Source organism: Mus musculus, chromosome 14, assembly GCF_000001635.26.
Source record: "Mus musculus strain C57BL/6J chromosome 14, GRCm38.p6 C57BL/6J".
Classification (NCBI taxonomy): domain Eukaryota; kingdom Metazoa; phylum Chordata; class Mammalia; order Rodentia; family Muridae; genus Mus; species Mus musculus.
In genome coordinates this window covers 48865560-48888460 of record NC_000080.6, presented here as the reverse complement: position 1 = coordinate 48888460, position 22901 = coordinate 48865560, and the positions used below count along the sequence as shown (strand labels likewise).

The window sequence follows — 22901 nt, the reverse complement described above, 5'->3', positions numbered from 1 at the left end:
TGATACTGCCTTCTGACAAGAGGCAGGTTGTTCTCTTTAAAAAAAAAATCTGTAAGTAAACATTATAAATAAATAATTTGTTTTGGAATGCCCAGCTTCTAGATCTACAAAGTGACATTCACACAACAGGGAAGTTGTGTTACTGATATTAACACAACAATGCAGTTGCTTCTCTTCCTAAGAGCACTAAACCACCAAGGACTTTCCTCTAAAGAGAACACCAGAATCTGTCTAGGTTTACATACCAAGTTCCAGGCCAGCCAAGTCTGCATAGGAAGACCTTGTCTCAAAAAAAAAAGAAAAAAGAAAAGAAAAAAGGAAAAAGGAAGGAAGGAAGGAAGGGAGGGAGGAAGGAAGGAAGGAAGGAAGGAAGGAAGGAAGGAAGGAAGGAAGGAAGGAAGGAAGGAAGGAAGGAAAGGTCTGGAGAGATGACTCAAATTTGAGAGCTGGCTTCTCTCACAAAGGACATGGGTCCAATTCTCAGCACCCAAATGGCACTCACCACCATCCATAACTAACTTTTTGAGATCCAATGCCCTCTTCTGAATTCTATGGGCTCTTGCATATACAGGATACACAGTCCTACATGCAGGAAAAACACCCATATACCATGCATACAAACATTTTTTTCAATGAAAAAACTATTTAGTAAAAGAAAGAAACGAACCACCAGAATGAGTGTCACCCTTAAAGGATGCATTCTTTCAATACGGGAGACAGACTTACAAGTGAGTAGAGGGGTGGTGTGGAAACTAAGTATATAAAGTTGGTGTGGCCATAACACAGCAGCACTCATCTGTTCTTGCAACAGAGCAAAGAAACCAGGCAACTGCCAGCAAGGGAAATCAGGCTAGAAAACCCAAAAGTCCTAGGCACCAACACTTGATGTTCTTGTGACTTTAAAAAGCTCCCAATCAGAGGGGAGGTGGCCCCAGCCATCTCTCTTTGCAGGAACTCACACACCTAGAAAACAAATACATACAGTTATGCACCACCGTGGGAACGTACTGTGAAGCCAATGGAGAGAAACATAATAAACATGTCATACAAGAAGCATATGCTATGATGTAAAGCTTTGGGTTCTCCACAGTGCAGCTCCATTGTAACAACCAAAGCACGGGCATGTAGCAAAACAGAATAAGAAGTCTGGCATGCAGGCCAGCAGAAGCCATCCGGCCAGCGCACAGCCTTGTTAAGCCCGGCTTGCCACCCTGAGGACACTTCTGCTGCACCAGAAACCTTGTCCATCCCCAAAGACCACAGAGCTAAATTAAACAATGAGCATGAACTGAAGCACATGTCTGAGAAGTCACAGCATATTATAAATAAGGCTCTTCGTTATTAATTTCTGGAAAGAGCTGTTTTTAATTAATCTGGTGATAATTGTGTTTCACAAATGAAAGGGCTTCAAATGCACTATAATAAAGGACTAAATATTAAGAAAAGGTACACTTTTCTAAGAGACTTAATACACCCCAGATGTTACGAGTTTGGTGATTTTATGTAACTATGTCTTTTATGTAATTGGTGTTTGATTCCCTTAAAATAGTCCACTGTTTTTGTATTTTTACATGTTTATATAAGACATGCTGACGATGACGGTGCACACCTGTTGTCCCAGCACTCAGGAGGCTGAGGCAGGAGGATTGCTGTGAGTGAAAGAGCAATCTGGGCTATGTAATAAGTTTAAGGACTGTCTGAGATACATGGTAAGACATTGCCTCACAAAATGAAATATGCATGTTTGTCTGGAAAGTTATAAATCATGCTTTTAATTTCATTCCTCAAGAAAAAAAGGAAAGAAAACCGAAAGAAACAAAGACCTCCTTAGTAATTACTTTTGAAATTCAGCTTTAGTTTGTTAGCCCAGATGAGGTAGCTGGGCTCAGGAACCAGGTTTTCTCTTCTCCACACCCTTAGTACTGAATCCAGCCCTGCTATGTAAGCAAGGCTTCAATACACATCGACTGAGATGTGTGATATAGAATCAAGTTGATAAAAGGCACACATTCAAGTCTCATCAGTTGTGTGAAGAACTGATTGTGGTTATCACGGTTTAAGCAGATTGATTTTGGTGTTTGTATTTCTCTACGTGCTGACTTCGCCCGGCCTGCTTCCCAAAGGGCTGTGCCTGAGACCATTCTCCTGAGGGATGCTGTTGGAGGTTGATCATAAGAAGCCTGTGAGATCATAGGCACAGTCTGGGCTTCAGGCCTTCCTTCTCATATGCCTGCTTTTTACTGGAAACAGGAAGTGTGTTTTCCTCTGTTTACTACCCAATTAAAAGTTGCAGTGTGTGCGGGCCAAGCGAGTGGCACTCTCCATTCAGCTTCAGCCGAACCAAAGAAACCAGGCAGCTGCCAGAGAGGGAAATCAGGCTGGAAAACCCAAAGGTCCTAGGTCCCAACACTTTATTTGACGTTTTGACTTTATATATGACGTTTGCTAGCAGAAGCATCGTCTAGATTTCTAGGGAAGAATGAAGAGTGTAGTCTCTTAGAATACTGTTGTTTTATGAAATCTCAGCTTCAAGTGTGTCCAGTCTTTCCTTCTTTCTTTTTTTTTTTTCTTTCTGGAAATAGAAAAACATAAACAAGGAGCTAAGGCATTATTAAGGTAATAATTCAAATATTGAAAGGTATAGCTGAGAAAGAACGAAAAGATTACATCAAGTATTTTTACATATTTTTACATTTTCTCCCTTTTACAGTTGCATCCCAGACTTGTATGGGAATTCAAAACCAAGGAAAACATGAGATATGACCTAGAAGACCCACAGTGAATTGAGGGAATGACGCCTGCGTGCGTTTGCAGGTACATACACTCTCTCACACACACAAACACAATTAATAAGGCAGTGACTAAAAACAACACATGAATAATAATTGCAAGATGGTGAAATTAAAAGCTTACACAAAAATCCACAAGTACAAAGCACCTTCCAAGAGTGGGATTTGTCAGGAGACGCTCTCTGAAGAACTGGACTCGAGCAGAGCCTGTGAAGTATAATATTTTATGTTGCCTTTATTCAACAAACATTGATTTAAGTACCTTTGTGGGCTGGGTCCTGGCTGAGCCGCAGCCTGATGTGTCAGGATGAACAAAACAAGGCCATATTCTTGCCTTTATTCTTGTAAAAATATTTCTCTTTATTTTTTCTTTTCTGCACTTGTGTACAATGTGTGCATGCGTGTATGTGCCGTGTGTGTGGGTTCATGTGTGTGTGTGTGTCTTGCACGTGGGTGTGTATGAAGGCATATGCATGCACAAATGTGGATGCCTGACGTTGGTATCAGGTGTCTTCTTCTGTTGTGTTCCATTTTCTTTATTGAAAAAAGGCCTCTGGCCGAACATGGTGCCAGCCATTTTAGGGAGTCTGGCTAGTCAGTTTGCCCCCAGGGGTTTCCGAGGTCTCCCTCCCAAGCGCTGGAATTACAGGAGTTTCCTTGTCTGTTCAGCTTTAACAGGGATGCTGAAAGTCCTACCTCCAGTCCCCACCCTTGTGACACAAGTGCTTTATTACCTAGCCATCTCTCCGATGCGGTTTCTTTTGATGTCAGAATATACTGTTCTCTGAAAGCACGCTGGAAATTTGTGGTCCAGTATTCCTGGATTCAGCTACCACAGGAGCAAAGGCAGTAAGGAAGAACACTGGCTAATGCAAAGAGGACACTCACAAACACTTCTTGATGTTGCTGGCAACAGGATCTTGTGTAGCCCAGGCTGACCTCTAACTCAGTGTGTTGCTGAAGTCAGCTATGAACTTCTGATCCTCCTGCCTCCGCCTGCCACATGCTGGAATGACAGATCTGTACAGCCGAGCCAGGCAGACACAAGTTTCAAACCCAAAGGAGCAGCCCCAAGACCGCAGCACAAATGAGCTCTTAGCAGCTAGTAGTTCATCACTCTGTTTCAAACATAAATCTAGGCCTATAGGTTAACATTTTACATACAAAAGACTTTCTGGAGTAACTAATATAGTTGTCAATATTCACTTGAAATTGTCATGGACTTCTTTCTCTCTCTCTCTCTTTCTTTCTCTCTCTCTCTCTCTTTCTTTCTTTCTTTCTTTCTTTCTTTCTTTCTTTCTTTCTTTCTTTCTTTCTTTCTTTCTTTCTTTCTTTCTTTCTCTCTCTCTTTCTTCCTTCCTTTCTTCCTTCCTTCCTCCCTCCCTCCCTCTCTTCTTTCCTTCCTTCCTTCCTTCCTTCCTTCCTTCCTTCCTTCCTTCCTTCCTTCCTTCCTTCCTTCCTTCCTTCCTTCCTTCCTCTTCTGATGGCTGTTTTCACTTTCTAATTGCTACATTTTTAAAACAAAAGGTGACTGACATCACCTGTGACCCAGCCCCCCTCCCCAATGTCTGTTTCTAGACACTGCCACCCCCACTCACCAACCACCCTCTGTCTCTATTTTCTGATTCTTCTTCTCCAGTTACACCCTAGTTGTGGCACCCTAACCTTTCTGGCCTTTTACAGTTGTATCTACATGCTACCGTCACTTAAAGGTCTTTGTGTAGTTCTGCAGTGACATCTGCCATGAATTTTCAAACCTTACTATCAAGGTCCTCCCTAAGACGCTTCTCCCTCTTCCTCCTGTCTTTAGAAGTACTCCTCTTCAATATCTTGGCTTCCCAGCCCACCAGAGGCGTGCGGCCACACTTCTCTGGTTTTCTTCCTGCTTCCCAGCACTCATTCAGTTTCCTTTGTAGATTCTCTTCTGCATCTCCGTCCCTCCCTATGTGGGTTGGCCAGAATCCTATCCTGTCTCCTCTCTTGCTATTCCATATGGTCCCTTCATGGTAAGCCCTTCCAAACATATATTTCCTCCGCTTGATGTGTCCAAAATTGTATACATCACTCCTCAGTGTCATTTACTTCTTCCTTGGTCCCCCATGCCCACCCTGCCATCCAATGCAGGAATATAGTGGCTGTTTGTGCCTTCCCTCACCTCCCACTCTTACTCAGTCCTGGAACTCAGACCCTCTAATGTCTCTGCCGTGAATGTACATTTGTCAGTTCTTACTGTCTTATGTCAAACTAGCATCCATTCTAAGACACCATCTTGGCCAATATCCATAATAACCGTGTTCGCTGGGAGTTAAAAATCAATGCTTAGTTACAGATGAATGGCACTTGTTGATACCAAGATTTGAAACCAGACAGTTCAGCTCCAGGAACCTGCTCCATACCCCAATTCTGGGGAGGCTTAAGTCAAACAAACCCTTTCCTTCCGAAGTTACTTTGGTCATGGTTTTTCATCACAGCAATAGAAATCTTGACTAAAACAGCTAAGGTCTAGCTGGAATCTCCCTGCCTCAGCCTCCCAAGTGTCTAGGCTTACAGGCCTGCCCCCACAAGCCCCAGCTTAGGATCCTCACTCTTAAGTACACATTCTATTGCTTCTGTGCTTTGGAAGAAGAAAGTGGGCAACTCTCAAATATATTCTCTTCCTTTGCTAGTCAAGAGCACCGTCCAGAACTGTCACGCCACAGAGGTGGCCTGCGGTCCTTCTGGAAATACTCTCTGGGCGACCCAGGTCTACTCATCAGAATTTGCTTTTCTTGTGAGTCCAGGGAATCCTTGTGCTTGAGAGGCCTGCTCTTGTCCAGCTGCTGAAAGGAGGTGTAAGTGTGTATAATCAAAGTGTTTGCCTTCATAGCCCCATTCTTCCATTGAATAGCTTTATCTGTGGTTCACAGTGAGACTGTTTTGTGGAAGGCAGAAGCACTTCTAACCAATAGCAAGCTATCATTCCAACCCAGATCAAGAAAGCTTGAGGAACACATGAGAACCAGGGAGCTGGGAGGGAGAGGTCACAGCTGTGTGACCTGAAGAATATCTGCTCCTTCTAGGGTGCCTGACCACGTGCAACTCTGTCTTCCTAACAGAACAATACAAATATAAATACACTTTTAAAAGGGATGGGTAGCCTAGAGGGAGAGACCACAGTCCTTCTGTCTTATGACATCGTCTGGCAACTGAGTCATATTCATTTATAGTCATACAAAGCAGAGGTGGAGTGTAGCTAAGGCTTGGGTGCATGGTGCATTGGCAATAGACATAGACACAAACCCCCAAAATCCCCAGGTCTTATGGCCTGCCTCTGGCAATGGGACCACACACATGAAATCATCTTTTGTGTTGATTATTGCGTTTCCTTTTACAAAGATTGTGTCCTGGGAACCCTTGTCTCCAGCTCTGAGGCCATGCACATGGAGGGAAATTGTGAATGCTACCTCATCTGTATGTGCAGGGGGAAAAAGATTTGCTTTCTGCATTTTCACTGACATCTACAATCTATAAGACTCTTCTTTGAAGCCTCAGAATTATATCCAAAGACCACTATTGTCTTACAGCTTATATAAGAAAATCCTTCTCTTGGCTTTACAATTAACACTGAAATGCTAAGTGGTAATATTGATGAGTTTGGGAGAGAGAGCCAGAAGTCTAGAGAAAAATGTGAATGAATCTCTCTCTCTCTCTCTCTCTGTCTCTCTCTCTCTCTCTCTCCCTCCCTCCCCCCCTCTCAAGGCAGGCTTAGTAAAATCTCTACCACTAGATCCAATCCCATTAAAATGAGTTGTAAAAAAGTGAAGTTTTCATGCTGTTAAGCTGCTTCCGTGTGGCAGCAGCATCCCTGCATGCAGCATGTATGTGTGGGACTCTTGCATTCCGAATCGAATCTGTGCAAAGATGGTCCTCAGATCTGCCGTCTTCCCTTAGGGGTCTTCCAAGAGAAACACCCGCCAACTCAATCCCTCCCTGACCAAGAGACACTGGAGCCTTCAGATACATCAGGAGGAGAAGCTGAATTGAGCACAGTTTCACAAATATCTGTGACTTGTAGATTCCATGCTGCAGAAAACCATCAGCAGAAACAGGAGGCTGACCTTGCTGGCCAGAACAAAGGTAGGATTTACTTTTTTGATGGCTGTGAATTTTTTCTTTCTCATAAGAGAGGAATTTAATGAACCTCGATTCTTAAGGAAGTCAGAAGCAGATAACTGAAAGTGGGCTTGGCTCTTCCTTATCTCCCTTGCTCACCTCGGCCACACACCAGGTCTCAGCCCGAACCTCCAAACCCTCATCTGCCCACTGAAGTGCAGACATCTTTCAACTTTGACCTAAATGGTGATTGAACTTTCATCCCAAGGAAGCAGTTTTGAACATTAAGCCACTTCGAGACTTGAAAAGAGCCTGGATGTGTGAGCTCTTCTTAAGCAAGAATCCCAATACCGTGGTCTCTGGCTAACCAATAGAATAAACACTGCATGTCCCAATCCTAGAGGTGATATGTGGGGTGTAGCTAGTCACCAGCAGGAGATGTTTCTGCCTGACCCATTTTAATAGATAAATAAGATGCCAGAGAAAAAGATAAAGAGTCAGTTCCTTTAACTTTTCCAGACATTTTATATGGAAGAAAATATGTATATAGCTTAAGAAAGCAGAAGTGAAAAGGGAAAAAATATAAGCATTTTAGGGTAAATCATGCTCATATCTTGGGTTTCACTTATAGACAGCCAAAAAATCATACCATCTGTTTGTTGTCTAGATGACTTTGCAGGTAAAGTTACTTGTCACAAAGCCTAAAGACCCGAGTTCCATCCTCAGACCTACACAGTGGAAAGAAAGAATTGACCACCTGAAGTTGTGCTCTGACCCACACAAGCACACCACCAAATGCATACATGCACCCCACAGAAATAAAAGTAAGAAAAAAATCATAATAACTCATAATGTCTTTAGGAAACACAGCATCACAAACAATAGCTGTTTGAATGGACAACCCTCTCTCTATTCCTGACTAAATTTATGGAGGATTTGCCTTTAGCCACAAGCAGACCCAGATGAGGATATGCCTCAAAGAGACCATCTGAGGGGCAGAGTAAGTCTGAGAGGATTAACAGCAGAATAAAACCCAGATTAAATCAAATAACCAAAGAGAAATTAGTAGCGCTAGAAAGGTTTTAATGTCTGTCCCAGGGAAACGCCTACCTCAGTGCGCTGGCAGAGGAGGGGGCACATGGCAGCTGTCAATCAAAGTCCCAGGCTAACTTTGATTTCTATTTGGAACGTTCATGGCTCGCACTTTTAAGAAAGTAATTTATACTAGCTTTATTTTCCCTGTCAGTTAGCGTAATGGAGGCTGCCAAAACACTGTCACTTCTTATAACTGATTGCTGCCCCCTCCTTCCCAGGGTTGTCATAAGTGTCTCCAGTGTATTTGTCTTTGGAATGTTGCTCCTTTATTGCCTTTTGTGGGTCGTGTCTTACTCTGGCATTTTTACTGCAGTAGACACATTGCTATATTACAACAGGCCAAAGGTCGTTCACACAGCCATCAATTCGAAGAATGATTTTTTTTTTTTTTGGTTAATAAAACTAACTTACTGAGGGCTGCTTGCTGTGAGGAGAGTTTATATTTGCCAGATCATAGTTTTCTAGAAAATGATGAAATGTCAACCATCAAATTATAATGACTTGTCAGAAATCAAATTCCCTGGGGCTGGAGAGATGGCTCAGCAGTTATGAGCCTATGCTGCTACTCCAAAGGATCCAAGTTTGGTTCCCAGCTTCCATGTCAGGTGGCTCACCGCTGCCTGCAGTGTCAATTCCAGGGGATCTTCCTCAGGTCTCTGAAGGCATCTGCACTCCCATGTACAATCCTCCTCCCCCCAACAGACACACGACACATTCTTAAAAATAGAGCTGTAGAAACAAACAGTCAAACCCCACTGCATCCCTTTGAATCATGTGGATCTTGAGGATGAGCAGAAAGTCCTGTCGTGCTGTGAGGTGCCAACAAGCTGAAGCAAACTCTCGCTTGCAAGCATCTGTGGCAAGTGTTACTTTTCCTGTGGCCCCACAAAGCCTCACAGAGGTGAGTGTTCAGGTTAAGGTCTCGGGTTAAAAGGTGGGGAAGACAAACCTGGCAGCCATCTGCCGAGTTCTCTGATAAATTAATTCCGTTCTTTCAGCTGGGGCTTTTTAAACGCAAAGTGGGCAGGACAACAGTGCCTACCTCCTCAGTTTACCATGGAGGAAGAACAGGCACACCCAGCAGCTGGCTTTCTAAACATGTGTTAGCCAGTGAAGGCGCTTTATCGAATTAACAAATAGCCCTGTCCCTGTGGGTTTGGGACAACCCAACCACCCTTGCGGAGGCTTGTGCCCACTGTCGTGAGTGGCAGTCAGCTCTAGGTAGTCACCAGGGTGATAGAGCAACTGCCTTCTTGGACCTTGCAGGTCACATGCAGAGGGGGAGAGTGCTCTAACTTGGTGGCAAATAAAAGCCCAACTCAGAAGTGACCAATAGGACTTGTCAGCAAACTCATATGACCCCACTTACCTACCAAAGGCGATGGAGGCGAATGCTGGAAATATCTGGCAGTTACCATCAATGATGGTACCCACAAAACATTTTATATACTTACCTGTGGTTATACAAGGGTATATGGAGGGGCAGAGAAAGGAGAGAGGAAAGGGAAGGAAGAGGGGGACCAGGGAGAGAATTAATCTCTCTTTTTCTGTAGATGGGTCAGAAAGACTTGCTTCAAGTCGGCCTCCGGTAAAGCAGAACCGTCGTTTCCATGGCAACGAGAAACTTTTCATGGGGACTTCATCTCACCTGACACCCAGGTGATTTAAGCAAAGGAGGGGACAGGGAGGGAACTTCCACTGCTCCCCTCAATCCGCTTCCAGGGGACCATTTTCCCTCAGCAAGTCGATGTCATCCTCATGAAATAATTGGCAAGAGAGAGAAGAATCTGCATGGGTGACAGGATCCATCAGCTAAACACCACCTGGGGAGTAGCTTTTGGGTAATTAGGGCACTCTGTTGCAGTCAGGGCTGGGACAGTCACACTGGGTGCGACACTAGTCTGGTCATTTTAACTCTCAGATACTTATGTGTAGAGATAAGCCTAAGCTTGGTGTGGGTTTGAGTCACACATAACAGATTACATTATAGCTCTGGCTCTGGAAGGGCATTGCTAAGCCTCTGTCTGGCACAGGCGGGCTCAGTGATGATCCCAGCTCATTATTTCATGCCACCGGTCCATCGGGGCTCACAGATTCCTCCCTCTCCCCCCACCCCCGTAGAAAATGTAACATTCCGTTCAGCTCTGTTAATAAAGTAAAGCTTAGAAATGGAATTTCCCAGGTGAACTCTGTCCCGGTCATGGGGTGAGCTACACAGTGCAGGAAGAATACCAAGGGCACCAGGGCACCTGCTACACCAGCAGACCCAGAAGCTCTGAGCTCTGCAAGCATCCCTGGACTCAGGGCCGTGGGTCAAAGTTGCATTCCTGACCCAGCTGGTGGGTTGGAACCAGCTAGGGGCAGCCCCAGCTGATTGGCAATGGCGCCAACTAACAACCTAGTCCTGCTGTGGTCCGAACCAGTGAGCATCTCCCAGCACAACCGTGTCCCCAGTGGGATCGCAAGGCCTCCTGAAATTACCCATGGAGCCTTGGGCTAGTAGGACTTAGCAAGACCCAGGTTCTGCGCCTGCTCACTGGCCATAGTCCACCTACATACTCTTTCTGGTCCCATCTTCTTTCTAATAAAATGTTGCGTTTGAATTAGCTGGTGCTTTTCAAACTTTATCTCCCTATCTGCATTAGTAAATAAAGTTTGATTATCCTGAGTTGGCAGAGAAGTTGGAAGACTTGAGAACCAGAGCCTTGAAAACTAGGAAGCCTCTTTTCCCTTTATTTATGCATTTGTGTATTATTTATTTATTTATTTATTTATTTATTTATTTATTTATTTATTTATTTATTTTTATCTTTCACATAGAGCTTGTGCACCTTTATGATCTGAGAGGGTGAGCACATGAACCCATTGTGCCCTTCACTGTGAGTGACAGCCCATTGGCTTCTCCACCCTTGCAGAATTCCAGGAGGCCGTCTGGGCAGTCTGCTCTGAGGCAGATCTAGACCAAGATGTCTTGCCTTTCAAAGCCCTGAGGATGGGAGACATGTAGAGATTCACGACTTTAATTCCAGCACTTAGAAGGTAGAGGCAGTGGGATCTCTGTGAGTTTGAGGCCAGCCTTGACTACTTAGCAAGCTTCAGGTCAGCCAGAGCTACAAAGTGACACAGCAGGGGCGCGTGCGGGGGTGGGGTGGGGGTGGGGGTGGGGGTGGGGGTGGGGGACGAAGATAATCTGGAGATCCAGAGTCCTGAGCAGAAACCCGTAGTGGAGCCCGCCCGCACCCAGAACAGTCCACACCAGGAGTCCCACAGCTATGCAGGGAGCTGATCTGACTCAGGGGCAAGCGGAAGAAAATCTGTGTAATTAGCAACTGGCGCCCACAGTTTGTGCTGAGGAGCCAAAACAATTGTGTCCACTCTAGGCCTTGACTTCTGTCTGCTTGGCCTCCCTTCTGGAAGTATCCCGGTGCACAGATGGAGTCTATTACAAATAGCTCAGTGTTTGTTTTGTTTGTTTGTTTGTTTTTTTCTTTGTTTGGGGTTTATTTATTTTTAACACTGCACTTATTTTAAGTGCTGCACTCCAAAACCTGAGCATTTTATTTTAAAACTCTGAGGGGCTCCAGGACTCTGTCTCCACCCTAGCAGCTCTAGATACGGAGACCATTTTCCAGATAAAAAGTGAACAAAGTTCCCACAAAGCCAAAACCTGTGTCTACCTCTCACTGCCTCCTCTGGCCCTTTCCTCTTGGATCTGTGACCCCAATTTAATTGCTGTGGGAGAAAAAACAGCTCAAGATCCCTCTCCAGCACCATGTCTGCCTGTGTGCTGCCATGTTTCCTATCGTGATAATAATGGACTAAATCTCTGAACTGTAGAGCAGCCCCAATTAAGTGTGTTATTGTATGAGTTGCTGTGGTCATGGTATCTATTCACAGCAATAGAACCTTGACTAAGGCAATCTGAATCTTGACCTTAACTAACAACCCTAAGTGAAAGGAACCATGCTTACGGACCACACTAGTACATGAAATACCAGCTAGCAAACCTCTCCTTTTGATAAGCATTTCTACAGTGTATCTGAAAAGTGCAGTGTGGTTTGTTTTCCGTGCTATATTTGTGGAGTACAGTGTAGGTGGGTGTTTCCACAATGCACATAGTGTTTCCATACTGTATCTGAAATGTGGTATAATATAACTGGTGGGTGTTTGCACACTATCTGTGGTGTAATGTAGATCAGTGTGCTCTCTAATTTTATGTCCACTTGACAGAAGCTAGAGTAGTCTGAGAATAGGGACCCTCAAGTGAGAAAATTCTCCATAATATTAGGTTGTAAGTGAGCTTACATTTTCTTAATAAGTGACATAGGAGGGCCCAATTCCCTGTGGGCAGTGTCACCCCAGAGCTACTGGGTTTGAGTTCAATAAGAAAGCAAGCTGAGCAAACCATGGAGAGCAACCCAGTGAGAATTGCCCTTCCATGGCCTCTGTATCAGCTCCTGCCTCCAGGTTCCTGCCCTGTTGGAGTTCTCGCCCTGACATCCTCTGGTGATGAACAGTGTTATGGAAGCGTAAACAAAATAAACCCTTCCCTTCCCCCCCCCCCCACCTTGCCTTTGGACATTGTGTTTCATCATAGCAATAGAAACATTGACTAAGACGACTAACATTGCCACATTCTGTCTGGGAAATGCTGACTTTCTGTAAGGAAAAATTGTGCCAGGTAATGGTGGTTTGTGCCTTTAATTCTAGCCCTTGGGAGGCAGAGGCAGGCAGATCTCTGAGTTTGAGTCCAACCTACTCTATAGAGTGAATTTCAGGAAAGCCACAGCTACCCAGAGAAACCCAGTCTCAACAAACAAACAAACAACAGCAACAAACACAAAAAAGGAATAGCTTATGTCATCTTCTTATTGTGCTAAAATGAAATTCACAGATACCATAGTCCAACTATCTCAATAACTTTAAAAGTCAAGTTAGAGCCCTAATTATAAGAAATAAAAATTTCAAAGTTTTGTTTTACTTTTAATTATGTGTTTGTGTATGGGTTCCTGTGAATAGAATGTGAGTGGTAGAAGAGACAAGAAGAGGGGTTAGGACCTCTGGGGCTGGAGGTATGGGTGGTTGTGAGCTGCCTAATATGGTTGCTAGGAATCAGGCTCAGGTCTTCTGGAAGAGCAGTGTGTGCTCTTAACTGTTGTGTCATCTCTCAGGCCCAGGGAATTAAAAAAAAAAGTGCTGTACTTGCTACATCAGTATCTATAATAATTTGGCATTTTCTGAGCTGTGTGGAGACCCAAGCATTATAGAGCATCCTTCCTCTCCAGACTCCAGTTACCTAATGTTCATACTGTCCCACAGTCTTTGTGGTGATGTCAAATCATAGCCCCATACACATTTCCAAAATGACCCATGAAGGAGGTGCTGTCCTAGGGCTGTTAGGGGACTGGACAGAGGAAAATGCTGAGGCTGAGGACCCAGGTAGGCATCAGCTGCTTCTGTCTAAGGAAATATGAACTGGAACTAACTGAGACTGGAGGAAAAGACAAGAGGGTGAATTACACGGGAGCTCTGAAATAAGGGGAATTTATTCTGGAATAAACAAACTCTGTTTATCTTAGACCTCTCTAGCAGTTCCAAGAGGAGTTACATGGAAGTTTTATATGGTCAGAGATGGAAGCTGGAAGGCAAGGAAGCATCAACCATATTAATGGGAGTCACTGGATGAGATCACTCAAATGAGGACCCTCCCTATAAAAGAGGATGGGGTCCATGGGCACAACCCTGAAAACAGTATGTGAGAAAATTCGTTCTTCTATCATAAATGAATGAGGTAATTTCCATGTGTCATCCTATCTCAAGATCCAGAGCAAAAGCCTGTGCCTTCTAACCTCAAGATCCAGATCAAAGATGTGTTGTCTTCCTGCCTTAAGATCTGGATCAGATGTGCCCTCCATTTCTGGAGTGTGGTTCATTCCAGATATAGTCATGTTGACAACCAAGAATAGCCATCACAATCCACCCCCTGTCAGCTTGACACAAAATCATATCTCCTTATGCCCAAATGAAAACAATAACCAGGTCATAATAACACCTAACATGATATGCTATCCCTTGTACAACCACAAATTCATTGTAAATTTAGAACAGTAGCAATGCTCCTTGGGGAACATCCTTTTTACAAGATGAAAGCTTAGATGAGTGGGGTCTTTGCCTGAAGTTACCATTCTCGTAATTCTATTTAATAACATTAATCTCTTTGTCTCCTTGATCATAGAATTTAGTTCCATTCTACCTTCTAGTGACCTGTTAACCCATGAACCCTATATTTTGTATTTCTCTTGTCTTAACTTGCCACATTTAATCAAAAACTGCTGTCATACGGATGGACTATAAAGCAGAGTCTATGCTAGGCTGAGATTTCCTTTGCCAATGCAATTAATCTAAATTTCTTCACTTTAGCCTCAGGCAGACTTTTTAGGCAAGGAAAGAAAGCAGCTACATCTTCACCAAAATATCACAAGACTAATCTCTAGACAACATACTAAAAATCTTCTCCTCTGAAACCTCTTGAGCCAGGCTCCCACAGTTCAAATCACCCTCAGCACCACTGTCCTCCACATTTCTAATAATACGACCCATTAAGCCCTGCCTAAAGCATTCCATAGCTTCCTAAACCAAAGTTCCGGAATCCTCATTCCTCCAAAAAAAAAAAAAAAATGCTCGGGCCTATGCAGTATCAATACCCTACTCCTGGTACCAGCTCTGTCTTAGTTATGGTTTTATTGACGTAAAGAGACATCATGGCCAAGGCAACTCTTTTAAAGGACAATTTTTAATTGTTCCTAGCTTGCAGGTTCAGAGGCCTAATCCATTACCATCATGGTGGGAAGCATGGCAGCATCCAGGCAGACATGCTGCAGGAGAAGGAGCTGAGAGTTCTATATCCTGATCCTCAGGCAGCAGAAGGGGACTGGAGTCCACACTGGGAAGAGCTTGGACTTAGGAGCTCTCAAAGCCCACCCCATAGTGACACCCTTCCTCCAACAAAGTCACATGTACTCTAACAAGGCCATACCTAATAGTGCCACTCAACACAGGCCAAGGATACAGAAACATGACTCTACGGAAGCCATACCTATTCAAAACACCACAATTGCCAAAACAAAACAAAAACCAAGTTAAACTTAGATTTATTTTGTTTAGCAGTTCAGAGGGTGACAGGGAAGATATTTCAAAGCAGAAATTGCATCATTGTGACTGGCTGGCTTTCTTCTTTTCCATTAAAAAAAAAAAAAAAGCTTCCCAACCTACGAACTGGTCTTTCCTTCTCAATTATTTTTGTCTAGAAACACCCTCACAGACACATCCGGAAATGTGCCTTTCCAGTCTCCCAGGTGGTTCTAAGTCCAGTCAGGTTGACAGTGGAGATTAAATTATTACAAGCATGAATCTATTCTGCAGCTACATACCATTCCAGGGAGGACCCTTTGCACTCGTGTTCTCCTGGAATCCAGTATCCATGCTGACTTCCATGCTTCTTACAGTGTTGTGCAGTTGACTATGTGTTTATATGTTTATTCTCAGGTTGTTAGCCCATTGAATAGGATCTGTGTCTTACTTACCTCTGAACCACAGGACATAGCTAGCCCCAGTGATTATTTTCTGAAATGAGATAAATGTGAACATGTAAAAGCATGGACTGTGGTTTCTGTGGAGCCTTCCGGTAACTCATAGTCTTAAACAGAAAAAACAAAAACAAAAACAAAAAAAAAAACAAAAAAAAAAAACAAAACCTCTTGGAATAGTTTTTGATTTACTTGAAGTAAGATAGGATGTTACCTAGTAAATTTGTTTAGTGAAACCATGTCTTAATAACTATGGCTACAAGAACCACCAGGTCTTACCTAGCTCACAGTGCCAGGGCACAGCCATCCATCTCAGGGAAGTTAAGATGACAAGAGTTTGAAGCATCAGTCACATTGTATCCATGACCAAGAACAACGCATAATGAGTTAATGCCTATGTGATGGATCTCCCATCCCCTCCTGCTTATACAGTCCAGGAGCCAAGCCCAGGGAATGCTGCTGCCCATGTTGCCATCAAGTCCTATAATCATGACAGTCCCCTCACAAACATGCCACAGGCAAGGCTGACCTGGGAAATCTCCCCCTGAGACTCTGCTCTAGTTTATGCCAACTTGATAACTTAAACGATCACGTGTGTCCTCTCCAGAATCCCTCAGTTGTTGACACCCCAACTCTTGACTTCCTACCTCCCAAACTGTGAGAAATGAATGTGTGCTTTTTAATCCATGGGGGCTGTGCATTCTGGTTACAGCAGCCTGTGCTGACTGAGACAGTACATGAAGTTTTTGAATGCTGGTGACTAGAATTCAGATGGTAATAGAATTGGCCAAGTGAAGTACTATACAGGGAAAAATGAAAAGTCTTCAGAGAATGTGAAATACATTCTCTTCTAAACAACTGTTTGGGGGCAGAAAAAATTCTACATAGAATCTGCTATTGTGGACCTTCTCATTGTTTATGCTAGTTCTGAGCATGTTTTGTCCCCACTTTGTGATTATTTTACAGTTAGCTCTCTGCTTGGCCACAAGTAAAGCTGCCTAGACTCTGTTAGAAGAGAATAGAAAAGTCATTCTTTCCTGTCTAGCATTTGCATGAAAATAAAAGAAGCAAAATATAAACCATAAACACCCCAAGTACTATGTAGGATGTTATGCTCTTTAAATGGATTGTTGACACACACTTTTGGAAATGCCTGCCATTGTCAATCCTTCCTTCCATGGCCTTACTGGCATGTATTATTTATGTCTGTGGGTTGTTGCTGTTCATCTAAGCACTAATACAAGTTCTTTAAATCACAGGTGGTTCCAAGCATTTATTTCTTTGCTTGTTTGTTTCTAGAATGTAATTGGCAGGACACAGATGTGGCCTTGAGAGCTGTTGAGTAACTGAAGACAGGACTGAAGACAGGACAGGGAGTCTCATTCCTGTCAAGTGAATGACGCAGTGCTCTTTGCAAGTATTGACGGTGAAGTATCCCTGCTGTGGTACCTCTGAGCTCAGCTCCGGCAGTGGTTTTGGTAGACCAGACTCTCTTTCTGGTGTGAAGAATGAGAAGACATCTGAAAAACTAGATAATATAGTGAATAGGACATTTGGTAAATAAAAGCAATGACAACTCTAAAAAAAAAGCACATGTGTGAAAAACAGATAATAGCACAAGTAAGACATTCAGCAAATAGGACCAAATTATGGAATAACACTTGGCCTGCGTCAGGCATCAGCACACAGATCTCCATCCAGTGACTCTTTGGTTTCCCTAGGTTTAATTTTTTTTAAGGAGGCCGGCTCCAAAGTTCACAAACACATTTCATTGGCATGTTCTCTAAGGTAGGGTAAAGTCAGAAATGCTATGATAAGCATATACATACTTTAGGGATCGGGGTTTGTGTTCAAGACAAAGTAGACCTTTCTGCAGCACAACCCCTCCTCCATTTCCCAGGTAAAGAAGAAATGGGCCAAGCAGAGGGTTTTAATGGGGAGAGAATGGGACACAGGAATGACTAGCCACTACACTCTTCCCTAGGGACAAAGGAGGTAGCTATGACACAAGGAAAAAAAAAGCTCTGTTGAAATGCATGGAGAGTGGTTGTGATTTCTCTCTCTTCCTCCGCAGAACAATCTGATCTCTCTCCTTTACCCTTGAAAATGCCATTAAGGGATTCGGCTTTCCTCTGAGGAGTCCATATACATCCCTATTAATCTTCAGGGCAACGTCAACATGAAAATGATCCGAGCCTGGCCGATGACTGCATAGGTCTGCTTGCAAGAGATTCACAGAGGTCCACACAAGTCATCCCACTTAAGGGATCTTCCTTCTGTCTTCACCCACACCTCCTCTGCACACAGCTCTCCGCCTCCCTGGGGTTCATTGTAGCCATCTTTCTGAGACAAGGGTCAGTTCAGAGGGCAGTTGTTGCCTCCTCTCTCTCCAGGAAACAAGCTCTCCTCATAAGGATTCTTTTTCCCAGCAAGCAAAGATGACCTGGAAATTTGACAGTACCAGAGTTACAGACTACTCTTTCTCAAGAGAGAAATATTACCTTATAGAAACCAGCTTTTATCCTGCTGTGAAACTGTACTGTGTTCTGCGGATTGTCTCTGATTAGAGCCAGGTGAACTGGGGGAAGCTCGGAGGGCTGTCTTCTGCACACCTCAAAGGCAGCTGGAATCGTATGTGACCCTGAAAAGAAGCTGCAGCAAGACTTAGGGGGAGGTGGGGGAAAGACAACGACGTTGATACAAGCCAGCACATTCCGTGCTCAGAGTGTACGAGAATGTTCTTAAACACACCAGGAGAAAAATCCCGAAGGTTTCAAAACTCCTGGTGATAGTGAAGTTCTTGGCTAACTTCCTAGAGCATTATCGGGCATTATAAATGTCCTTTGAATTCACGCAGCTCCTAAGAACAAAGGAATTGTTTTGAGGATTTTAGTGTTTACTCTTTAGGAGGTCTGAAGGCTCTATTTGTAATTTCTTAATAAAATCAAATCTTCGTCACATTAAAGAAGGGTAGAAAAACGGTAAAGTATTTTTAAAACAAAAATAGGCATTTAATCAGTTAGTCAGATAATATTCATTGAGCACTCGGGTGCATCAAGCAATGCTGTAGGGATAGGACCACTGTGGTGACCCAGATGAACTTTGACCCTGCCTACTTGATATACCCCAGTGGGCAGAGTAGGCTTATAGTAAACCACATCTGAGGAAAACTCAAGTGACCACAGTGTCCCTCTTCAGAGATCATTAAGAACATTGTGCAGGATTTAGACACACGCTGTAAAGACAAGAAGACCTTGAAAATGCTCAAGGCACAGCTCAGGGACTTACCTGCCAAAAGCCCAGAGTTCCATCTCCTACAATAGGGAAATTTGATATTTGGATTGATACCTAATGGATAAAGGTATTTTAAATATAATGTGTGTATTCTTGACTAATGACTGATGTGTGGGGAGGGTAAGACCTGGCCCATTGTGGGTGAGGTTCTACCTAGGCAGGTGGTCAAACTGAGCAAGCCAGGAGGAACAAACCAATAAACAACACTACTCCATGGCCTCTGCTTAGGTTCCTGCCTCCAGGTTCCTGCTTGACTTCCTACACTGACTTCCCTCGGTGATAGAATGTTATTTCAGAGATTTAAGGTGAAATAAACCCTTTCCTTTTCAAATTGCTTTTGGTCATGATGTTCATCACAGCAACAGAAACTTCGACTGAGACACTAACAGCCACCACTTTTATTTAGTTTCAAGTATATTTTATTTATTCTTGGACAACTTCATACATGGATACAAAGTATCCTCAACGTATCCACCACTAATTCCCCTCTCTCACTCCCCTTGGATACATATCCAACCTGACCTCATCCTAACCCCACGCCCTCTCCTCTTTCTTTTTGTAGGTAACATAATTGCAGTGAGTTCCTGGGTGGGAGGACTGTGCTGTGGACAGGAGTATTTCCTAGCACTGCTCCACACATCCCAGGTCTGACATTCGTTCTGCCCCCTTTCCATGCTTTCTGAGCTGAAGAAGGAGTTGGTACAGACATCTCCTTTAGAGCTGAGCTCTCAACAGTCACTTTGACCAGATCCGAGTCTCCACAGAGGAAGCCTCTCTGGTTACAGTTGAAAGCAGCACTAGAACATGGCTGGATTAGAAACACACGGATGCTGCCATGCTTCATCTGTATTGCTGCGTTCGAATAGGCATCTTTTAGGTTGTCATGTCGCAGACGTGAATCAATAAGCAAATGAACAACGACCACCCAGAACATTGTCAGGAGCATGCCTGAGATTTACTTTACCCATGATACTCAGTTTCTCCTATCTCCTTTCTTATGTCCCCTGTGACTTTTCATCTTCGTAAGGACAGTAAGTGGATACACTTGGTTTGTAAACAATCTATAAACAATATTATTCTAAAAGATACTTGATTAACAAGGAGGAGGAGGAGAAGGAAGGAAGGAGGAAGCAGTACTAACGTATGGGTATAAAAATAAATATTTAGAAGGTGCTTCGATAACACATCCATTTATCAGAACAACAGGAATAGGTCCCCAGCACACATACTGCACCTTCCAGGGCCTATGACCCCCTGAACTACAGATTTGTAACCAGGATTGCATGCCAGACATGAATTCACTCCTCTCTTACAGGCCTCAGATTCAGTCAGAGAGTGGTGGATTGGGCCTACATGATATTTATGCCACTATCGCACCAGTGAGCATGACTTGCCTGCCTAACTGATACTGTCACATTCTGTTTTCACCACTGGGTTCCTTCCCACTCCCACCCCTTCACCCGCAGAGGCCTGCTTAGCATAGCACCTTCTAGCTGTGAGAGCTAACCAACAGGAGGGAGGTTTTCAGATTAGTTCCAACTTGAGTTTTTTAAGTCCTACCATCAAAGTGTGCTGTGTCTTCAGCAACAGGGTCTTACAATCCAGTGCTGATGGGCAGCTAAGAGCAGTGACAACGGCCCGTGCCTTGGATGTCCCTGGAGCCTCTCTAACCCATAGCACAGAGGGACTTATCTGAGAGTTTCACTAATAGCACACGCCTTCAGCTGAAGTGTTGTCCATCGTGCAGAATGGACTCTACATTCAGAGTCTTTATTTTTTTTTAAATAGCTTATAGAAACAAGATGGTGACAACCAAGAAGTCACATGGGATCATAGAGGTTCTTCCACAGAAGATGATGAGCAGCCAGGTAAGCAAGGCTGCTGTGGCAGAAGAGGTAGAGGAAGGAGACAGATCATACTGTAGGTCCTTCTTGTGATGGAAAGTGGGAAAGTAAGGACTGGACCACCATCTTCTCCACCAGAGGAATAAATAACAGATCAAGCTCCTCAGGGCAAGAGTTGAGAATGTTCATGCCTCGTTCTAAAGCGGATACTAAAATGAGTCCTAATTATAAAGTACTTGTGATGAACAATGTTGTGAAAATTTAAAATATATATATCTGCAATAAATGTATCTATTCTGAAGAAATACTGCATGTCTACATGTGGCTTTCAAATTCACCACATGAGCCACCTGCCAAATCCTTATTTCAAGATACTCATACTGTGGCTGAGACCTTCTACAGGACTGAATATTGGGATGCTCTTGCCTTTTGGACTGTGAGTTGCAGACTGCAGGCTTTGGGGTCATAGTAGCCATTTTCCAGACCTTGGCTCTGTCCAAAAGCACTAAGACATGAAGACAAGGGAATGTGATCTGGGAGCTCTGTCCTTGGAGGTGTTTCTGATGCACTGAGACGATCCTTCTCCAGGCATAAAATGAACCATCGGGACACATTGAATTAAGCCAGCATCTTAGTCCTAGCACCAATGTGAACATTTTCTTTATCTTTTTGGTGTTATTGTTCCAGACTTCTACTGAGCAAGACAGTGCTGTGGTAGATGTGATGTCTTGGGGGAATCTATGCTTTGATAGTAAATTTATGGGGCCACAGCTATGAGCACTGTATATGCCAAAAGTTTTCTTTATCTTTTTAATTTTTTTTTTTTTGCGTGTATGTCTGTGGTGAGCATGCATGTGTGGGCACATGTTATGTGAGCGAGTGCTCATGCAAATGTGGATGGAGGTGAAAGCCCAAGGTCAGGAGTCTTCCTCCACTAATCTCACCTTAGCCGCTGAGGCGTGGTCTCAGTGGAACCCAGAGTTCCCTGATTCAGTTAGTCTGGCAAGCTAGCTTGCTTTGGGGATCAACCTCCCCGTCTGTGCCTCCCAAGTGCTGGAGTTACAGGAGGGCTGCCACTTTCCCCGAGCATTTGCAGAGCTCCTGGAGATCTGAACTTCATCCCTCGCATTGACACAGTAAGTGTGATAACCAATGGACCACCCGCCCACCCCACGTTGTTCTGCTTTTATATAAGAACAAGGTATGGTGGCTCACACCTGCAATCCCTGCCCTGAGAAGACTGTGGCTGGAAGATCACTGCACATCAATCAGCCTAGGTTACAGAATGAAACCCCATTTCAAAAGACCAAAATATTAAAGTAAAATTTTTAAAAAAGGGTGCTAGCATGAATGAAGCAGATCATATGGTGTACACAGCACTCTGTGGCTCCTACGAGAATCTGTCACTAGGCCATGTCTGCAAACCCTCCTAGAATTTCCTAGAATCCTGAAGGTCTGATGCTCTTTACACTGCACTCAGAGAAAGAAGTAACCGCCCCCCCTTACTCCAGCTTTTTCCCCAAATCTTCAGAGATACAATGCTGGGGGGAGGGGAGGCTAGAGGGCAGGAGTGACTTTTCTATGTGTATTCACACACACACACACACACACACACACACACACACACACACACACACACACACACACACAGTCTTCTAATGGTATCTTTTTATGATGCTCTACATTTCCAGACAACAATAGCAAAGATTAAACAAGCCTGGGACCTGTTCAAGCAAGAGGTCCATGAAGACAAAGACAGCTCTGCCCAGCGACCATATTTGATCTCTTGATGTCTTCATCTCCTCATCTGCAGAATGGAAGCTACCACTGACCTTCTAGTGTAGCAGGTATTAAGTGAGTTATTCCTGCTGTCTCAGGAATATTGAGATCTCAGGTCCCCCTGGTTCTAAAGTCTGACCTTTTAGCAACTGTAATTACTGCTTCCAGCTACACTGCCTTCCTTCCCCCCCCTCAATTTCAAGCCCTTACTGCCTGTATGTCTTCCTGGATCTGCAGTGCACGGGTTATAACATACACAAAGAAACTTAAAGGCACTGGCTGGTGGTGGTGCACACCTTTAATCTCAGCACCCAGGAGGCAGAGGCAGGCACATCTTTGTGAGTTCAAGGCCAGTCTGGTCTACAGAATGAATTCCAGGACAGCCAAGGTTACACAGAGAAACCCTATCTTGAAAACAAAAG

The 22901-nt window shown here is 43.9% G+C and overlaps 3 long non-coding RNA genes across 7 annotated transcripts; 1 reads left to right on the top strand and 2 right to left on the bottom strand.

The window, feature by feature from the left end:
* Nucleotides 1-1348: 1348 nt before the first annotated feature.
* On the bottom strand, nt 1349-9588 carry 4933429O19Rik (RIKEN cDNA 4933429O19 gene). The gene is made up of 4 exons (NR_033783.1): nt 9346-9588; nt 7531-7609; nt 2914-2996; nt 1349-2572 (listed from the first exon to the last, which is right to left on the bottom strand). It is a non-coding gene; the product is annotated as an RIKEN cDNA 4933429O19 gene (long non-coding RNA).
* Gm534 lies at nt 6542-19190 on the top strand. 5 transcript variants are annotated; one of them, XR_383415.3, is made up of 4 exons: nt 6542-6905; nt 8679-8877; nt 9530-9635; nt 16862-19190. It is a non-coding gene; the product is annotated as a predicted gene 534 (long non-coding RNA). The 5 variants fall into 5 exon arrangements; XR_874607.2 differs by having other exon boundaries at nt 7549-8877; XR_874609.2 differs by lacking the exon at nt 8679-8877.
* Nucleotides 15112-22818, bottom strand: Gm46454. Its single transcript, XR_001781256.2, has 2 exons — nt 18064-22818; nt 15112-17090 (listed from the first exon to the last, which is right to left on the bottom strand). It is a non-coding gene; the product is annotated as a predicted gene, 46454 (long non-coding RNA).
* Nucleotides 22819-22901: the final 83 nt, after the last annotated feature.